Raw genomic sequence first — 21,133 nt, 5'->3', positions numbered from 1 at the left:
CTCAGGTTCAGAATGTTAGATAGAAAATGGTGTATAACTAGAATTTAACAATGTGGCTTTTATTATAATCGCTTTACATTTGCTTTTTATTTATAGCAACTAGTAATAGTTTTACACTTTAGGTGGTGATTAAAGTTTCTTATACAATGTAATTAAGGGAAAAGGTAAAATAATGAGTAGGTTAAAAAAAAAGCAATAAGCAACAAATAGTACAGCATACACATGAATATGACGTGTATGCCGTACTAAAAATGGTGACGGTGGCACATGAATATGTATCAACTGCCCCAAACAAATTAATCTCAGCTCTAGGCTCTATTGTGTAATACTTTTGTATCTCTATTTCTTCTATTCCTAAAAAGCCTGCTACATTATTCACTGTGTCAGAATCACCCAGGAGAAGCTAATAAACATGCAGATTCCTGGTCCTGACCCATGGTGTCCTGGAACCAGCTTTTACCAGCTCAGAAGCGCTTATTGAGCATATCTCTTTCCAACTTTGTTCAGTGACGTCAAATTCTTGAAACTGGTCATGACAGGAGTCCTGGTACTAGGAAATCTGAAAATTCCCCAATCAGGGCTATTTATGTATTTTTCCAGGGAGCTGGTTGCTAAGTATTTATCATCACACTACTGTCCCTGCCCCAAACCTACTGAGTCAGAAACTCTAGGAAAAGTGCCACAAATATCTACTCTTATTAAATTTCCACACAGGTGACTCTGCGGCCCATTCTCCATTTTGTAACCACTGCCCTTATGGTCTCAGAAACCCTCAGAACCTGCAACTTTTGCTTTTCCCTAGCTGCACTCCCACTTCCCCCAGCCTCCATGCCGGCGAAAGTTCAGCTATCGGGAGGGAAAATGCTGCCAAGGCTTCTGCACCCAATGAAGCAGAAAGACACTGGGCAGAGATGGAGAAAACTCTCATTTAAACACAAATAGCTGAAATAATTGCTGAGCAAACCTAGAAAATGACTGGCTAAGTGAATTGCTTTTTTGTGTAAAGTTTTTTTGAGTTTGACCCTGGGGAATGGGGTGAGGAGTAACTTCCAGAAGCCCAGACCTACACAGCTGAATCCCTGGCTGTGCCTCCCCTGAGTTACATAGGCATTTCCTAGGCTTCAGGTTAGCACTGCCTCTGCCTTTGGGGCAGCTGAGCTTCTGTGGACGCTCTGGAAGGATGGAGGAATTACCGCAAGACACTGAAATAGCGGTCTGGAGGTCTGGGTTTGCTGTCGTGTTGGCTTCTCAAAGTCATGTTGTATCATGTTTGGTATGAAATTCACATGAGCCCACAGCCCATGAAATGGTGCTTTCATTTTGCAAACAAAGGACTTTTTTTGCAAACAAAGGACATTTTGCATCACTACCCATTACTCAGCATCTAATGTGTGTTGGTTATTGTGCTAAGGTGATTTTATTGAAAACAAAATAATAGCAACTTACCATAGAAAGAGCGTGCAAGGAATCATTTCAAGCCCCCTTTCATACAGTAACTTATTTAAAAGGCGCAACAGTCCTATGAGGTACAAATTCTTTTTCTCCATTAAAGAACAGATTTAGGTCCCTTGCTCAAGGTCACAGAGATGGGACTCCAGTGCTGCCAACCTACTCCAGGGTCAGAACTCTCCACCACAGCAGTTTCAACTGCCTCCCACATCTGGGCATTGTTATTTCCTTTTAAAATTCCTGTGACCTGGGAGAGGACTGTGGTTATACTGCTGAGGAACGTGAGAGTCAAAGGAATTAAGAGACTTGCCCAAAATCACACAGGAAATGAAGGAAAGAGCTGGAAGAAAATAAAGGGCTGAGGTAGGAATAGCAACATAAAGATGGGACCATTTTGTATGCTAATGGCTGCTCACATCCGCAGGGCACGGAATCTTCAGGATCCCAAAACTTTATACCAGGAAAGTCAACTTGAAACGGATGGTTAAAGAAACTCTCCTCAGTTAATTTCTAGCTTTGATTCTCTGGCAATTCATTCAATCTAAGACTTAGTCCTCTCTCGGCCAGCACCGTAAAATACCCTTATGATATTAGTTTAAAGGCCGGGCGCGGTGGCTCACGCCTGTAATCCCAGCACTTTGGGAGCCCGAGGCGGGTGGATCATGAGGTCAAGAGATCGAGACCATCCTGGTCAACATGGTGAAACCCCGTCTCTACTAAAAATACAAAAAATTAGCTGGGCATGGTGGCATGTGCCTGTAATCCCAGCTACCCAGGAGGCTGAGGCAGGAGAATTGCCTGAACCCAGGAGGCGGAGGTTGCAGTGAGCCGAGACCGTGCCATTGCACTCCAGCCTGGGTAACAAGAGCAAAACTCCAACTCAAAAAAAAAAAAAATATATATATATATATATATATTAGTTTAAGATACTGATAGTTGCGAACATTTAATAAACTAGCATGTATAACTTTCCCCCACGACCCCAGAAAAATTCCTAACTAAGCAGGAAAAACAATTTTTGGTTGTTTTTATTGTTTCAACTCAAAGCTGGATGTTTTTGTGGGTTTGTTATCTAGGCGATTTACAGGAAAATCCCTCAAAGCCTGGAGACTGCCTGTCCCCAAGGTTAGTCCTGAGATAAGCCCTAAAACCAATCAGAGATATCTTTCTGGCTGCCATCCCACAGACAGACATTAACTTGAGAGAAGGGTTGATTGACACGAAGTAGGGATGGCCTGGCTCTCTGGAGTGGCTGGCTAGATCCCAGCAAAAGTCAGGCCAGGCGTTCTGGGCTGGTGGGGAGGGACATGTTGGGTTGGTTTTACCTCTCTAGAGGAACTCACTTATTTGTCACCACCTGCTCGGACCTTGGGGTTGACCCCCTAGCCCTTCACGCAGTGAAAATTGCAATGTGGAGCCTACTGGGGAACAGTTTGATGATCTCAGGACAGTCCCCTCAGACCAAAAGTAAACTCCCTTTCCTGTCTGTTGATCAGAAGTCAGAATGAAGGCTGCCCTGTCTCCTGCCAGACTAAGTAGACATACTGGTTTCAATTTTTGATTCTAGAATGTCAGCAGTTGCTCAGATGTAATGCAAGAAACTGCCTTGGGCTGCTTTTCATTCTTATTTATGATTTTAAATACTTTAGAATATGTAAGTACACACACATACACACACACACACACACACACACAAACACACACACACACATATATAAAATACCTGACGATTAGGATAATTTAGAAAAGACTAGTAAGCTAAAGCAAGAAAAAATATTTAAACCATTAATCTTGTCTTCCATCAGTGTAAGGTATAGCTTGATAGTCTTAATTCAACTCTAGTTCTCTTTATAAAATAATAGAACAACTGCTTATAAAGTGATGCAATAAATGAACAATCATGAAATTCTAGGTGGGAAGGCAGTCTCAATTTTATTGCTTCAAAAATCCACATGGTTGAAAATTTTGGACAGTTGCCTTGCATTTTGAAAAGGAAAGAGCTGTTCTTGACCTCTGCTTGATAAAGGCTTCAGGCAGATGTGGAATATTCATGGCCCTTGTCCTCCTCTGGTACCCGTCGGAATGTTATAAGCTAGAATCTGAAAGGACAGGGATCAGGAGTATTTAAAAGCCTTTTCCAAATTGAGTTTCTTCCTGGAAATCAACAACCATGAGGGCAAAGGTGTATTTCGATGTGCTGGGCTCAAAACAAGGCTTTTCCCACTCATAAATCTATTCCTCAGGCTTCCTGATCTGCAAAGAGAGGGGAAGAAATAAGAGAATGCATGAGCAAGAAAGCCCCCATATGTTGTTTATAGGGCAGGCCAGGAAGAGTTACCAGAAAGGGATCCTGATCCAGACCCCGAGAGAGGTTCTTGGATCTCATAAAAGAAAGAATTGGAAGCAAATCCATAAAGTGAAAGTAAGTTTTTAGAGAAGTAAAGAAACAAAAGAATGGCTACTCCATAGGCAGAGCAGCAGCTGCTTGTTGACTGTTTTTATGGTTATTTCTTGATTACATGCTAAGCAAGGGATTATTTAATGAGTTTTCTGGGAAAGGGGTGGGCAATTCAAAAAAATGGAGGGGTCCTCCCTGTTTTAGACTAGGGTAACTTTCAGACATTTCCATGGCATCTGTGAACTGTCATTGCACTGGTGGGAAAGTCTCTTAGCATGCTAATGAATTATGGTTAGCATATAATGAGCAGTGAGGATGATCAGATGTTACTTTCATTGCCTTCTTGGTTTTGGTGGGATTTGGCCAGCTCCTAATTTACTGCATGCTGTTTTATCAGCAAGGTCTTTGTGACCTGTATTTTGTGCAGGCCTCCTGTCTTATCCTGTGGCTTAGAATGCCTAACCTCCTGGAAGTGCAGCTATAGGACCCAGCATCTATTCAAGATGGAGTTGCTGTGGTTCAAACACCTCTGACAAAACTAGCCGTTGATCAACATGATCCAAGATCTAGTGTTCATTGTTGCAAGCTCAGAATGTTGCAAGCTTATCACCAATTGCAGACTAAGAGGCTCATGTTGGCACAACTCCCCAGTTTCTGGCCCTTGAATGGTTGCAGGGGAAGGCAAATTGCCATCAGAGGATTGCTTGTTGAGTGTGCTACAAGAACAAAGCAGGCTGAGTCATTGCAGCAGCTTGTGCCTCCAAGCTTAGCCTCCTGTCTCCACTGTGAGGAGAGAGTGGCCAAGAAGTCTGGCTTTTGAAGACAGCCAGGGGCTAGACACTGTCTTTCCCATCTTTTCTGTTTACTGTGGGGCTGGATTTGGAGGCAATAAACCTGGGGTAAGTCACTGCTTTTCCTTGGCTCAGTCTCAGCACCTGTAAAGTGGGAGTGATGTACCATTTACATGTGCTGGCTAATGTAAATCATTTGCCATGTTAAATTGAAGTTATCAAGAATATTCTCCTTATTTTTTACTTTTTGGTGTATTTATGTGATGGCTATGTAATCTATTAGTTGGCTGTAAGTGTACCCTGCTTAGATCAGGGGCCATTCATTCAGTCCCTTGAAAATAACCTTCACTTAACATTTAGTTGAAGTACCTTTAGCGCTTGTCAATAATCTGCCCATGTCTTCCTTAATTAATTCTCAATCATAAAACCTGCTCAGACTTTCCAGAGCTTTAGATGATCCAGGCGAGGAGGTAAAGAGATCTGATGGCTCTGGGAGAGTCAAGATTCTGGGTACCTAGAGACTGGATTTACCTTGTAATCTTCACTCCTGCCATCCATTTTTAGCAGGCACCATGCTTTCCTTCAGTCTGCTTTTGTGGGAGAAAAATCACACAAATTTGAGACAATGATTGGAGGGGCACGCCACTCAGACACAACAGTATATGATACAAATTGGAACATAATCTTATGCATTTCTTAGGTTGCATATTGTTTATAATAAAGTATTCATGGCCAGGCATGGTGGCTCATGCCTGTAATCCTAGCACTTTTGGGAGGCCAAGGCAGATGGAGTGCCTGAGCTCAGGAGCTCAGGAGTTCGAAACCAGCCTAGGCAACACGTGGAACCCATCTCTACTAAAAATACAAACAAATTAGACCAGCATGGCAGCATGCACCTGTAGTCCCAGATACTCGGGAGGCTGAGGCAGGAGAATTGCTTGAACCCAGGAGGCGGAGGTTGCAGTGAGCCGAGACTGTGCCACTGCACTCTAGCCTGGGTGAGAGAGTGAGACTCCATTTCCAAAAAAGAAAAAGAAAAAGAAAGTATTCATTAGAAGGCATTTCAGTGATAAGGAATTAATATTAACTCAGGAAGGAAACTCCTTTTCAGGCAAACAGAAACACTTTAGATTTTTTTTTTTTTTAACCTCAATTGACATCTAGGGATTTGATGGTTATCTTAAAGAAAGCTGGTTTTAAACCCAGCCATTTGTATGTAAAGTTTCCCCATTAGTCAAACTAATTACTTGGGAACTTGCCTACTAATCTCCCATTTTCTTCTTGTCTGAAACTCCCTTTAGGGTCCCCAGAGGGATTTAGGTTCTCCTCTGGTATACAAAAGTTAGATCAATTGATGTTTTCGAAGTAGAGTGCCAATCTTGGCTATGGAGAGTATGGTTGAAAGTCTATTTTCAATTTGTTTTCCATTTCAAGAAAGCATATTACAAAGTGAAGGACCTTTGCTTATCCCTGAAGGTGCCCTCTCCACTTGAGTTGGTACCTACACAAAGCATTAAATAATACTAGAATATATCATAAGTCAATGATTTTCTTTTCAATTCTCTTTCTACATGTCTCAATATGTCTAGGAGAAATGATCAGTGAGATGCCATTATATAGGGTTAATCTCTTTCCAGGGTTGCCAAATTTAACAAATAAAAAGGCAGGACATGTAGTGAAATTTGCATTTCAGATAAACAGTAAATACACGTCTAGTATAAGTGTGTCCCAAATAGTGCATAGGGCATACTTGTATGTAAAAAGTATCTGCTGCTTATGTGAAGTTCAAATTTAACTAAACATTTTGTATTTTATCAGGGAATACTCCTTTCTGATTTCTGTTAACATCTCCTTTTAAGCAAAGATTGGGCAGACTTCATTGCCAGCAATGATATCAAATTAAAATTTAATAATAAAGTTTTATTTTCATGCTATTTATTTTTACAGGTAACTTTTAATTCAGGGAAAATTATACCTGTTAATGTATTTAGTGTAGTGCATTTAAAAATAAAGTTAATTTTAAAATAATTGAAGTTAAACATTAAAAAGTGAATGGATTTTAAAGTGTTAATATAGGGTGAATTTGAATGTGGCTAAAAATTACTGATGATGGGACATACTTCTTTACTTTTGCTGTGAATAGGCTTATGTTGTATATAACTCTAGGATAAAACATAGTACTTGGAGATTTGAAAAATCCCTTTGATTCCTTATAGATTTTTAAAATTTAGGGAGGGAGAAGAAGTTTAAAGTACCGTGTATTTTTTGGTTGACTCTGGCACGACCCAGTCACATTTCTAGCTGGCATGGTTGCATGTGTCTATAGTCCCAGCTACTCAGGAGGCTGAGACTCAAATGTGAGCTCAAGTGTGAGCCCAGAAGTTTGAGACTGCAGTGAGTTATGATCATGCCACTGCATTTTAGTGTGGGCAACAGAGTGAGACCGTTTCTCATAACAAACAAGCAAAAAAATCCTCACATTTTTGTTCAGACTGTTTTTCATTAGGAATTCTCTTTTTTGCTTATGTAATACTTACGCTTTCTCTGTTAGTAATACTTAATGCTTTCTTCCCAAGTTTTCTACGTTTAATTGTTCTCAAAGTCAGGGCCCTGACTGGTGCTGGGAGCATGTTAGAAATGCAAATTCTCAGGCCCCACCTTAGACCAGCAATGTCTGTTTAGACAAGGCCTTTATGTGATACTGATGCACCTTAAAGTTTCTGGTCAGTGACAGGTTAGATAAAGAAAACATGATACGTATACACCATGGAATACTATGAAGCTATAAAAAGAACAAGATTATGTCCTTGGTGGCAACATGGATAGAGCTGAAGGCCATTATCTTTAGCAAACTAATGCAAGAACAGAAAACCGAATGCCGCATGTTCTCTTTTATATGTGGGAGCTGAATAAGGAGAGCACATAGAAGACAAGGATGGGAATGATAGACACTGGAGCCTACCAGAGGGTGAAAGACTGGGGGAGGAAGGAGAGAAGCAGAAAAAACAACTAGGTTTAGCACCTAGGTGATGAAATACTCTACAACAAACTCCCGTGACATGAGTTACCTGTGTAACACACCTGCACATGTGCCCATGAACCTAAAATAAAAGTGAAGAAAAAATAGGTTGTGATCCACTGTTGTCATTCATACATAAAGGCATAGCTACAAAGCAACATCTCTTTTGCAGCATTTCCTGCTTCTTTTAGCTAGAAATCTTCTCTTTCTTATCTGACTTGCCATGACAGTTCAATTGAGTTCCTTTAGAGTATTTATTATTCTTTGTGGGCATGGCAGTTATTTGACTCTCCTGTTTCACTGTGAACTCCCTAAGAAGAGAAATCCTCTCTCTCCTCCTGTCTATGTATATATTTATAAATTTATGTATATATAAATAAATTATATGTGCAAATAAATATAAATTTATAAATGTATATATACACAAATTTATATATAATTATAAATGTATCTAATTCACGTATAAAAATATGTACAATTATAAATGGTATTACATATAAAATTTATATATATAACAATAAGTATAAATTATATAAATTGAACTTGTCAAATAAATATCAGAACTTTTTCTTGCAAAGGACTTTTAAAAATTAATAATAAGAGAGCTTACCCATGTGAATCATTACGGGAAAAAAAAATTCTTATTCATCTTAAGCAAAAGATACAAAAAGGCAGGATGCAGCAGAAATGTGAATAACCATAAGCAAAAATATGCAGCCTTGCGGATACACAAATTAAGACAAATTGGGATACGAATAAAGAAGCATGTTATCTATAAAATTAACAAAAATTTAAAAATAGTAATGTTTAGATTTGGCAAGAATGCAGAAAAACGTTAATGTAAGCGCTGAAGAGGAGTTTAAGTTATAGCTATATCTATCTCATAAAGAATCAATACGGAAAGTAACTTGGAAGAATAATGTAGAGAACCTAAGTAAAGTTCATACTCTTTGACATAGTAATTTTTCATCTTGGGGGAAAAGTCAGAAATGCATGTGACTATTTATATACAAATATGTTCAATGCAACTTTATTTATAAATAGTAAAAATGTGGGAATGGAATGCATGCCAGAAATGGTTAAATAAATTATGTTCCATAGAAATAACAGGACATTTGTAGCCATAAAAAACAATGTTTTCAAAAGATACTGAATGTCATGGAAAATTTTCTTCTTATAATGTTAAGTGAGAATAGAGAGGAAGATAAACATTTGTATGTATGGAATCATTAGAATACTGTTAAAATATGTGTGTGTCCAGAAGACGCTAAATAGATAGGTTGATGACATTAGCTCTGAAGCATGGAAAGTCCTGTTTCTACAAGGTGCTGGATCCCTTTATTCTCTCCTAGACTTGTGATTTTGTTCCTCATTCTTCCCCTATATTTTCTAAATTTTCTACAATGAGCATATAGTACTTTTACTTGTTTTCATTGAAAAGTACAGAACTCTACTTCTGGGCATGGTGGAGTAACTCACGCTAAGCGTGCCTTGCTATCAGTAACAATAAAAAACAATGAAATACGTAAGATAACTTTCTAGTTTTTGGGGAGCAGTCGGCACAGGGCTGTGATCCTTTTGTAAAGGAATATTCTCTTTTATTTGTTCTTTAGAGATGAAGTCAAAAAAAAAAAAAAAAAAAGAGAGATGAAGTCTCAGTCTGTGACAGTCACAGCTCCCTGTAGCCTTGAATCCTCCCATCTCAGCCTCATGAGTAGACAGGACTATAGGTGTGTATCACTAGGCCTGACTAATAAAAACAAACCAAACAACAACAACGACAACAACAACAAAACGTAGAGAAGATATCTTGCTATGTTGCTCAGGCTAGTCTCTATCTCATGGCCTCAAGTGATCCTCACACCATGAAATCATAGAAAAATAAAAACGAGACAGGACAGAAAAATTATTTAAAGAAGTAATAGCTGAAAATTTCCAAATTTGATGAAGATTGTTAACCTGTGAACTCAAGAAGCTTAGTGAATACAAACCCAGATTCATTAAAACAAAAGGCACCTATGCATATCGTAATGAAATTGTTGAAAACTAAAGATAATGAGAAAATCTTAGAAGCATACAGAGAAAAATAACATTACACACGGGGGAAAGGATACGAATGGTCTCTGGTTCCTAACTGGAAACAATAGCATCTAGAAGACAGTAAAATAGGGGCATTTTTAAAGTGTGTAAAGAAAAAAATCAACCTGGAATTTTATATTCAGCAAAAATATTTTTTAAATTGAGAGTGACATAACATTTTTAGTTAAAGTAGAGCTCAGGTAATTTTTCACCAAAAGATCTATACTATGACAAATGCTTAAGAAAGTTCTTTGGGCTAATAAAAAAATCATACCAAATGAAAACTCAGATCTTTAGGAAAACAGATCAATAAAAATTATAAATATATGGATAAACATGATTAAAATTTAAGTGAATAGGTAAAAAGTCTATTTTTAAACCACTCTTTTAAAAAAGATAATTGATTATTTAAAGCCAAAATAAAAACGTGCATTGGGGGAACTATGTAAGTATATATTAGTATATATATAGAATGCATATATGTGTGTAAGTGTGTGTATATAGTACACATATACCTATACCTCAAAGAAAGAGAGGAGATAAATAGAATTATATTTTTTTGCAAAGATTTTATGTTTTATATAAAGTGATAATTCTAAATATAGTGTGATTATTTAAGGACTCATTATCTTTAGAAGAACCTCCAAAAATATTAGAGAAGTATAGCACAAAATCTAATGGAGCCAATAAAAGGGAATATTAAAAAAAAATAAAAAATAAAAACATCCCAAAAGGAGGCAGGTAGACTAAGGGAGAGATAAAAATAGATGAGTCAAATAACAAGATGTATCGTTAAGTCTAAATTGAATATAAATGGTTTAAAGAGTCTAAAATAAAAAATAGTGATTGTTAAACTCATTTTTTAAGTGGCAACAAGAATCCACATATATGTATGAGAGACTCATTATAAATATGAAGAAAGAGGTAAGTTGAAAATCATAGCGTAGAAAATGATACACCATAAAAACATTAAGCCCAAGGAAATTCTCATTGCTATACTACTATCATATTAAATAGGCATCAGTTTCAGGAATGTTATCAGAATCATAGATAGACACTTCATAATAATAGTGTCACCTCATTAGAAGGAAATAACAATTCTAAAATTGTATGAAACCAATAACAGTGCTTCAAAATACACATAGTAAATAAGTGACAAAGCAAAACAAGGAACAGAAAACCCACAATCCTAATTGAGAATGTTAGCGTATTTCTTAGAGTAATTCACAGGACAATAGATAATTAGTAAATCAGTAAGGATATAGAAGATTATAACAAGGTTATTAAAACCTAATTTACCTTGCCATTGATAGACTACTATAACAACAAAATACGCATTTTTTTAAAGTGCACGTGGAAGTTCACCAAAATAGACCATATAATGGTCTCAAATAAACTACATCTCAATAAAACACAAAAGACTCAATTTTAGTATGTGCTCTGGTAACAAAGGAATTAAATTAGAAATAACAATAAGCTATAAAAAATTAAAAATTCAGAAATTGAGCATCACATTTTTACATAACATAATTCAATTAAGGATAACAAAATAAGTTATAAAATATTTTGATCTGATTCATAAAAATACAATGTATTTATATTTGTGAGTTGTGGCTAGAGGATGCTTGATGGACATTTATAGCTTTACGTGCTTATATTGGAAAAGGAAAAAAAATATGTAAAACTCAGTGATGTCATTTCCCACCTTAAAAAGCTAGAAAGAGAAGATAAAATTAAACCCAAATTCAATAAAAGGAAGGAAATAATAAAGACCAGAGCAGAAATTAATGCTAAAAAGACAAAAATGGGGAAAACTAACACAGTCAAAAGCCACCTCCAGGATGAGTGATTGAGGAAAATAGAAACCATAAATACAAAATATTGAGAATGAAAGAGGATGACAGAAGGAATATTATAAACATTATTACTATAAATTTTATGTAATTTTCATAAAAAATTAGAGAATCCGAGTAGCTAGATATCTACCCTGTAAAGAATGCTTCAGGTATGAATGGGCTCACTGGTGCCTTTTATCAGATATTTAAGGAAGAAGTAATATCAATCTTAGACAAAATATTTCAGAAAATAATGGTGGAGTGAGAATTTACAATTCGTTTTTTAAAGGCCAGCCTAACTCTGAAATAAAAATCCTATAAAGATATTTTAAGAAAATATTATAAAGTAATATTACTCATGAATAGAAAAAAATCTTTAAAACATGAGCAAATCAAGTCCAATAATACATAAAAAGGATAATGTACAATGACCAAGTGAGTTTTATTTCAGGAATGTAAGATTTAAATTTTATTAATGTGTTTATCAATGTCTGTAACCACATTAATAACATAAAGGAAAGAACACATATGATCAACTCAATAATTTTTAAAAGAAAGCATTTGGTAATATACAGCAATAATTTATAATAATTCATGATAAAAACATAACAAACTGTAATAAAAAAAACCTTCCTCAGTTTGGTTAACAGTGTTTGTGAAAAGCCTACAGAATCAATACTTCCCCTCTAAGATCAAGTACAAAGCAAGGACGACTGCCCTTACCAATTTTATTCAGTATTATGCTAGAAGTCCTAACCAGCGCAATAAGGTAAGAGATAAATAAAAGAACTATTAAAGGATTCGAAAGGAAAAAGTAAAACTATCATATTTTCAGACAGCATAATTCTTTACACAAAAATCTTAATGCATCTATAAGACAATTAATAGAATTAATAAGTGAATTTATTAAATTTGCAGGAAACAATGTCGACATACAAAAATCAATGAGATTTCTATGTACTAGCAACTAACAACTGAAAAATAAAAAGTAAAATTTGCAGTGATACCAAAAACATTTAGAATTACGTTTAACAAAAATATAACATGAGTCTACTAAGACTATATAAAAAATATTTCTGAGAGAAATTGATAAAGCCCTAAATAAATATAGAGATATAAAGAGATATACTGTGTTCTTAGGTCAGTCAACTTAGTATAGTCAAGATGTCCATTCTCCCCAAATTGACTTCCAGATTTAACACAATCTCAAATTTAAATCTCAACAGGCTTTTGTAATAGAAATTGACAAATCAATTTTAAAATCTATCTGGGAATGTAAAGGACTGATAATAGCTAAAACAATCTCAAAAGCAAGGAAAAAAGGTAAAGGTCTTTAACCATCTTATTTAAAGTCATACTGTAAGGCTACAATAATAAACATAGTATGGTATTGATATAAATGATAGACAGCTGGACAAATGGAACAAAATAATGTGCAGAAACGGATTCCCATATATTGGATCGGTTAGATTTTCTGGAGCATCTGAATAGGCATATAGAAAAACATCTTGACACCTCTCCCTCACACCATTGGCAAAAATTAATTTGAGATGGATCACAGACTTAAATGTAAAACCTGAAACTTTCTAGATTAAAACATAGGAGTATATCTTCATAACTTTGAGATAGGAAAATAACTTTTTTGAGGGAGAAGGAAAAGTTATGAAGACTAGCACCAAGTTAAATATATATGTCTCAAATTATTTCAATTGGGATTCTAATTTTGTCATTCATGTGATGCATGTAGTGCTTTTTTAATTTAAAAAAACCTAAACATTGAAACAAACAAAAAAACACAAGAAAACATTTAAAAGGTAGCAGAAAGAATTCCTGCTTTGCAGCCAGGAATATGTGGGTTCAAATACGGACTCCCCTTTTAGCCACTTAATAATGAGCAAGTCACTTAATCTCAGTGCTTTACAGGATCATTTTGACAATTAAGCAAAATAATGCACATAAAATGGCTCTCACGTAAGGAACTGCCTGGCAGATAATGAGTGCTCAAATATTAGTTCCTTTCCTCACCTTCTTTACCTGAGACCAAATGTTGCCATCTCCAGGCTGATGAATAAATTAGGCAGTTAATGGCACAGTTTCTGCAGTTAGGCTCTTTGGGTTGATGTCCTATATGGGGCAAGTTTTATTTAATTTTTCTCTGCTTCAGTTTCCTTATGTGTAAAATACTGAATTAACTCACAAAGTTGTTGTGACAAATTGGATAATCGATAATGTGTTTAGCGCAGTGGCAGAGCATACGGTCAGTACTGAGAAGATGTTAGCTACCATTATGTGACTTGACCATCTTTAGATGTTAAATAGCACCCCACCCTGATTGTAGGGTAGAGGAAATAAGTTCTTTGGATATCAGAGAGCTGTCTGGGTCATGGAGATGCCTCACCTATTTAGCAGCACACTTTCTGTGTTATCAGTTCCATTAAGAACTTGGAGCACATGCCTCATAGAACCCAGAATGACAAGGTCATTTTACTTAGTCCAAGTGACAGCTGAATTATGCTCATTTCTCATGTCCTCCTTTGTGGGTCAAGATAAATTACACTTTATTCTACGTTGTTATCTTCATGGGGTCAGTCTGTGACATAGCCTCTTAAAGTCACATGGTATTGAAATATTAAGACAAGTAACAGCTGTGAGGAAGGTCCACTATGGAACCAGAGGCTGGGTGTTTTCAGTCTTCCTCCTTGACCATACAGGGAGGGAAAACGATGTGTAGAATATTCTTTGTTTACATCTATGTAATGATGCATTTGCTAGCTTTAAAGATGGAAATGTGAACAAATACTTCATCTCTGAGTGGGGCTTTGTATAAACAAAAATAGACCATATAATGGTCTCAAATAAACTACATCTCAATAAAACACAAAAGACTCAGTTTTAGTATGTGCTCCGATAACAAAGGAATTAAATTAGAAATAACAATAAGCTATTTAAAAAGGAAAAAATTCAGAAATTGAGCATCACATTTTTACGTAACATAATTAAGGATAACAAAATAAGTTATAAAATATTTTGATCTGATTCATAAAAATACAATGTATTTATATTTGTGAGTTGTGGCTAGAGCATGCTTGATGGACATTTATAGCTTTACGTGATTATATTGGAAAAGGAAAAAAAAATATGTAAAACTCAGTGATGTCATTTCCCACCTTAAAAAGCTAGAAAGAGAAAATTAAACCCAAATTCAATAAAAGGAAGGAAATAATGAAGACCAGAGCAGAAATTAATGCTAAAAAGACAAAAATGGAGAAAACTAACACAGTCAAAAGTCACCTCTAGCATATTAAAAAATCAAAGCAAAGTTTAGTTACATCCCAACCACCCAGAAAGAAGTAAAGAAAGGGCTCCTAGCTCAGTAATAAGTTACAATTCTCAGTGATCTAGGCAGGAGAATGAGGACATTTCCAGTCAAGGTGGGCGTGTGCATTCTGGCAGCCTCTGGGTCTCTGAAAAGTGCTAGGTTATCCATGTCTGTTTTACAGAGGGTCATCCATTCAGCCAGTGATATCCAGTAGACATTGCCATGATGGCGTGGTTCAGAGAGAGGGTGCAAAGGTACTTTCTTTGATGGCATGGACTTACGTAGTCATAGCTTTCATGGAGAGGGGCTGAACATTCATAGATCAGTCCACAAAAGCATTAAGTAATCTACTTATGGTTTCTGATTATCCCTCTTAAAGCCCATTACATATGTGATTCAGACCTAATATTTGGATCTGGTAACATGCCTGAGTATAGTAGATGTTCAACAATTAGGCTTTCCTTTTAACTTTTTCAGCAGGACATGATACTACCCCAGAGAATGTACTTTCTGTGATTCTTCCCATTCTGTTATCAGGAAGATAATGAACTGCTAAGGCCTCAAGGAAGAAGTTGGCATAAAAATTATGAGGTTTCAGTGGCCTATAGAACAAGTTAGACACTCACTCTTCTTCTTTTGATTACAAGCAGCTGAAATCAGCTTGAACTAAAAGAACTTGGAAGGGGTACATAGTATTATAAGGCTAGGGAATATTTAATGGTTCTCAAGGGTCGGGAAGGAGTCACCATCAGGCTCAAACTTGAACTTGACAAGTCCTCAGGGTTTTCTCCATCTCTTGTCTTTGCTCCTCCCTTTGTATTTAGTCTTTCCCACTTTCTTTCTGTAGTCTGACTTGCTTTACCAAATCACAGCTGAAAATGCCCATCCATTTGTCTGCTGTGATAATCAGGCATCCTGAAGCTGGGGTCTGTTCCTGTCTGTTCTATATTTCCAGGAAAGAAATCTTTGTGTCACATACCACCTGTGTTCTAATCCATGTCAGCCAGGGGCCCAGTATCATTGCCAGATGGATTGGGGGTATGAAGTGGGATAGGCCGCAGAAGAGTAAACAGCGCAATTGACGGGCTATTCCATCAACAATACTAAGGGTTCAGATGGTCCTCCCCTTCTTTGAGAAAGCCATAAAGGGTTGAAAAAGAACCCAAGTATTGCAAAAATGCCTCAAGGATACACTTTCATAAGAGCCTAATGAAATAAGCAACTAAATTAAGGGACTTAAGGCTTGGTTTTATGGCCTGGACAGTTCGTGCCTGGTGTTAGAATATCCTGTCAATCAGTTCCATAAACTGTGCCCTCCTCTTCACTGCCATGGCTGTCACCTTCTTTAAAATTGTCATCCTCTCCTACCTCAACTACTCAATGGTCAAACTATTTTGTCTCCCTGCCCTATGGACTCCTTGGTCCCACTCTAGACGGTTTCCTGTAATGCTGTCTTTACAGTTCTAAAATTCAAACCCGGCCATGCTGCCTTCCTTCTTGAACATATTAATGTCTCCAGTAGTCCTAAGAAGTCCATAGGCCCTGTTTCGTTATTTCAGATGCCAACCAAAGGTTTTGGCCTCACTTCCTGTGAAGCTCTTCATCATCGTGAACATCACCTAGAAGGTATGTCCTGCGTTTGTTCAACCCAGCTAGCAGGAAAGACAATGGAGTCATATCCTATCGTTGTGTTTAAGTCTCTCCTCTACCGCTGACCAGCTCTGTGGGAGTGGGCAAGGCACTCACCCTTGCAGGCTTTAGTTTCCTCTTAAAAAATTAAAATAAAACCCACACATAAGTTTGTGGGAAGAACAAAATGAAATAATCCATGTAAAGTGCTTAAAATGATTTCTGGAGTGCAGTAAGTATACAGTAAATACTACCTATCATCATCATCAACATCTTCATCACCATTATCACTGTCACCATCACCATCACTATCACCACCACCAATAAGATTAGTGTTATGATAAAACAAGGCACCATTTTGATTTCTTGATCTCAGACTCCCTTAAATTCCCGATTTTTCTATCTCACCCACTTCTCTGTAGCCAAGTGGAACACAGTCCTTGAATAGATGGCCAAAAGGCAGATGGGAACTTGAAAATAACAAACCGTATGCTGCTTTACTAATTAGCTTTTAATCACACCTCCTGCAGAGGCAGCTAAAAGTTAAGAACATGGTCCTCTTAGAAATAATGTCTTATTTTTTTCCCAGAGGAGGAGGGACATTCCAGGCCTTGGCCTTGGGCTGCCCACACAGGATTCCAAAGGCAGAGGGCATGAGCCTGAGACAGCTGCCACCAGGTTTCTGAACGGGATTTTGGGCTGTAGCCCCCAGCTTGGCCCCAGTGACCTGCCACTGGGAAGGGATGTGGCAACCTCGTAATTCATTACCAGTTGGAAATAGAACATCGTTGAAGAGATAAGGGCAACAATGGCTTTCTCTCCAGTGATAAATTACTAACAGTCGCATTATTTTCCCTTATTTATATATGGGTCTCTTTATTGAATTTTGTTGGAGATAAATAAACGATCTGCCAAGCGTCTGGTTAATATTACTTCTCAGGGGCTCGTTTTAGGCCCAACTAGACTCCTACTGATAACATCTGTAAGCTTTTCAGGAGGGAGAGACATAACATTTGTTTCTGACAAGAACCCTCTGTTTGCCTTATCTGCTTCATTTGAGAGGCCATCGACCCCTCGCTTCTTTGGCTAAAATGAACTCTTTCCAGCTAAGGAGGAGTTCTTGAACTTGACTCTCAGCACACAATGTGACTGGGTGCCCCAGCTGCAAATCTGAGGACCTCTGTCATGCACAGCCAGACTTACTACTTCCTGTTGGTCTTCAGGAGACAGTGAGACAGGGAGCTGAATTTCTCCGCTTAACATACATTAATACAAAAATTGAGTTTTCTATTCTGAATATTCCTGTCTGGTCTAAATGGAATGTCTTTTTCTTTTCATCACAGGGTTTAAATTTTTTTTTTTTAATGCAAAGAGATGTTGATACACACTGATTTAGAAACACGTAACTGGTTTACAGCAATGAAGGTGAACCTTAAGCCATCATTATAAAAAATAACACCAAGCTTCCACTAGCCTGCTGCCATAGAGCTGTAAACTCAGAGACCTTTTTTATTTTTTAGATCCGCCATTCTGATGCTCTGGCTCTTGATATCCTGTATTGAAGGCATATTTCTACATGTGTGTGATAGTCCACAAAAGCATTAAGTAACCTGCTTCGCAGGCCATATTAGAGATAATAGTCTCTGGAAACCTTCCTCTGATCTTAGATCTGTGTTTCCAAATATCTGATTGCTCTGTGCAGGGCCTCAGGATGTTGGCATACCCCATGCAGCATTGTTGCGTTTACTTGGGTCTTTCTTATTCCAGGCAGCAAGTTCCTGGGGGACATATCCTCATGTTTTCTCTGTACCTTCAGGGTTCAGTAGAGAGTTTGGCATCAAGTAGGTGCTTAGTGATAGCTCTAGGTCATGTTTCTTTATTATAAAGTCTAATAGAATAGTATTTCTTTCCCTTGAGTGCTGGTCTCAGTTTATTTTTTTCTTTCCCTGGTATTGTTTATTATTTTAGAAACTTCTGTCTCTGGTATTGGTTATTACTTGAGAGATCTATCTCTCCCCCACCAAACTGTAAGCTCTTTGAGAGCGGAAGTTGTGTCTTTATGTATACATGGTTTTCCTTAATGTCTAGCACAGTGCTTGGCACTTAGGTGGCACTCCATTTATGTTTACCAGCTGAATGTATGAAAGGCATTAGGGCTTTGGGGTCAAGGCTTGTGTGTGTGGAGGAATGTCACAGTGCTACATAGACCATAGACCACACATCTGAATCACGCCTGATTCAAAGTGCAGCTCCAACACAGCCCTTGGGTATAGTGGATGGCCCTTAACTTCTCTGTGTATGGGTGAGGCTCAGGAAGAGGTTCTGTGCCTAGGGGACTCACAGATGAGTGGTCTGTGCTACATAAATGAGAGAGTTGGCTGGAAAGAAGCCGCTGTGTTTCTTTGGCAACAAGGCATGTCTCTGGCCCCTTCAATTTTGCTCATTCCTCTGATGGAAGTCTTCTGTGGACTTTCCTTGTTCTGACCATCTTGGATCCCTCCTCTTGTCCTACATAGTTCATTCATATTCATTCTCTCTCTCTCTCTCTCTCTCACCTTTTCTGCCTTTGCTTTTTTCCTCTGGTTGAACCAAGGTTCCAATTTCCAGGTGGGATTGGAAAAACCAGGAAAATTCCTTGAAATCAAAGGGGATAGGGAGGAACTTAGGAGTCTGACAACTGTTGATGTGTTAACAGGGTCTGTGTCTTCCCACCCACTCAGTGTGCTGAATTTTGTCCACACCTTTCTCCATGCGCTGCAGTGGTGCACCTTCACTGAAATGCCTCCAGCCCACCGTGGGCACACTCCTTGCCTTACTCTGAAATCCCTGAAGGTGCTCTAGCTAATGAGCTGACTCGGCTAAAATTCAGCTTAGGCTCTGAAATCAGTTCGAGTTACAATTATTCTCTTCTTTATGGTGGCATTTATGTAACCCAAACATTTTATTTGTTTAAAGAGGCAGATGTGAAAGAAAAAATGACTTCTCACTCTACCAACTGGCCGAGTTTTGTCAGAGAGAACCTGGAATTCTCAGGCCAAACACTGGCTTTAGAAAGCAGAGAAAGCTCTTCTCTGTGTCTTTCACACACGCATACACACCCACAGATGCACTCAAGGTGCGTAAATCTAAAGTGATCAAAAGTAGACGTAATCTCTGTTCTCCAGGTACTTAAAATCTACTAGAAGGAACAGACAATAAGCATTTAGTCCCCCGAATAGTTTCAGCTATGTGTTCTGAAATGGAAGCATGTGGTTTCGTTGGATTCACAGAAGGTGTCCCCATGAAATTGGTACATTAGCTGTGATCTAAAGAATGAGTAGGAGTTTGCTAGATAGGGAGTGGCACCCAGGCAGAGGGAACAGCATATGCAAAGACCCTGTGGTTTACGGAAGCTGTGTCCATTGGCATAGACTCTTAGAATATCAAAGACCATGAAGATCCTCTCATTCAATTCCTTCATTTTACTGATGAAGGAACTAAGGCTCATAAGGGAAAATGCCTTGTCTTAGATCCCACAGTGAATTAGGAAGATGTATCTCTAGCCTTCACTGAACTCCCCCACCAGCACCCACTGAGTCCACAGCTGAATCCCTGCCATCAGGATATCAAGAGAAGGAGGATGAGGCAGGGGGCCACTCTGCCTCTGCTCACCAGGGCCTGGAGCCACCAATCAACTGTGATGTCCTGGTCTTTCCAAATGGAATTCTATCCAACCCCAACGTCAACTTTTTTTCTTCTTATTTAAATTACTCCTAGGTGAGTGCCGAAAGTAGAATGCTTTGTGTGAACACCGTGGTGTTCCATCCGTGCATCATGAATAAGGTGATATCACTGAATTTTGGGAAATGAGAATTAACATCAGGCTGGAGGGAATCATAGCCCTTACCCCAACTCTACTGACCACATAAGTCTGTTTTCAGCGCTTCACTTGTGCACGGTTTTCAGAGAGGCAAAAATATTTTGCGTTAACAGTTTTCTTTGTGGCTTTGACTGAAGAGTCAGCTGCACTTCTTTACTTGCAGAGTTGCTTTTTCCCCTTCAAAAATGAGAGTGAAGGACATGCAATGCATATTTCATGATAGAAACACAACTCAAACTAACCTAAGGAAAATAAAGGAACTTATTGGATCTCATAAGTGAGAAATCAAGGTGCCGGATAAAGGGGCCCAGTCTCTGTCAACAGAATTTTCTCTTTCTCCTCTCTTCTGTTTTGATGTGATATCTCTGCTGTCTCATATATAATTAGAGCTCCTTTCAGGAAATCCAGGAAGATGGCCATAGACAGCTTAAGCTGGTATTTTTTTTTTTTTTTTTTACAGTTCAGAATTCCAGAGGAGTAGGGTGCTCCTCTCCTAATGTCCATAGTTTGAGCCCCAGGGGACTCTGAATCCAGCCCTCTTTGGGTCACATGTCTACTCCTGAATGAAAGTACAGTGACCAGAATAGTAGAATTCTCCTATTGACTTGTCTAGGGCAGGAGAATGAGCTACTGTAATTGATTTCCACATTGATGTTTCATGAAGTTGGAGCAGGAGTTGAGGAGAAATTGGTTCCCCAAAGGAAATGTACAGTCCTCTTATTGGAATAAGGAGAAAGACCAGGTTAAAGAAAAAA

General features: G+C 37.9%; 1 long non-coding RNA gene across 1 annotated transcript in view; it reads left to right on the top strand.

The window, feature by feature from the left end:
- LOC108313475 overlaps positions 1-21,133 on the top strand; it is a 705,356-nt gene that overhangs the window by 63,662 nt on the left and 620,561 nt on the right. The gene's annotated exons all lie outside the window — the stretch shown is intronic.

Source organism: Cebus imitator, unplaced genomic scaffold (genome assembly GCF_001604975.1).
Source record: "Cebus imitator isolate Cc_AM_T3 unplaced genomic scaffold, Cebus_imitator-1.0 Scaffold137, whole genome shotgun sequence".
NCBI classification, from domain to species: Eukaryota; Metazoa; Chordata; class Mammalia; order Primates; family Cebidae; genus Cebus; species Cebus imitator.
Note: the sequence above shows the minus strand (reverse complement) of the source record. Positions and strands in the feature narration are given on the sequence as shown.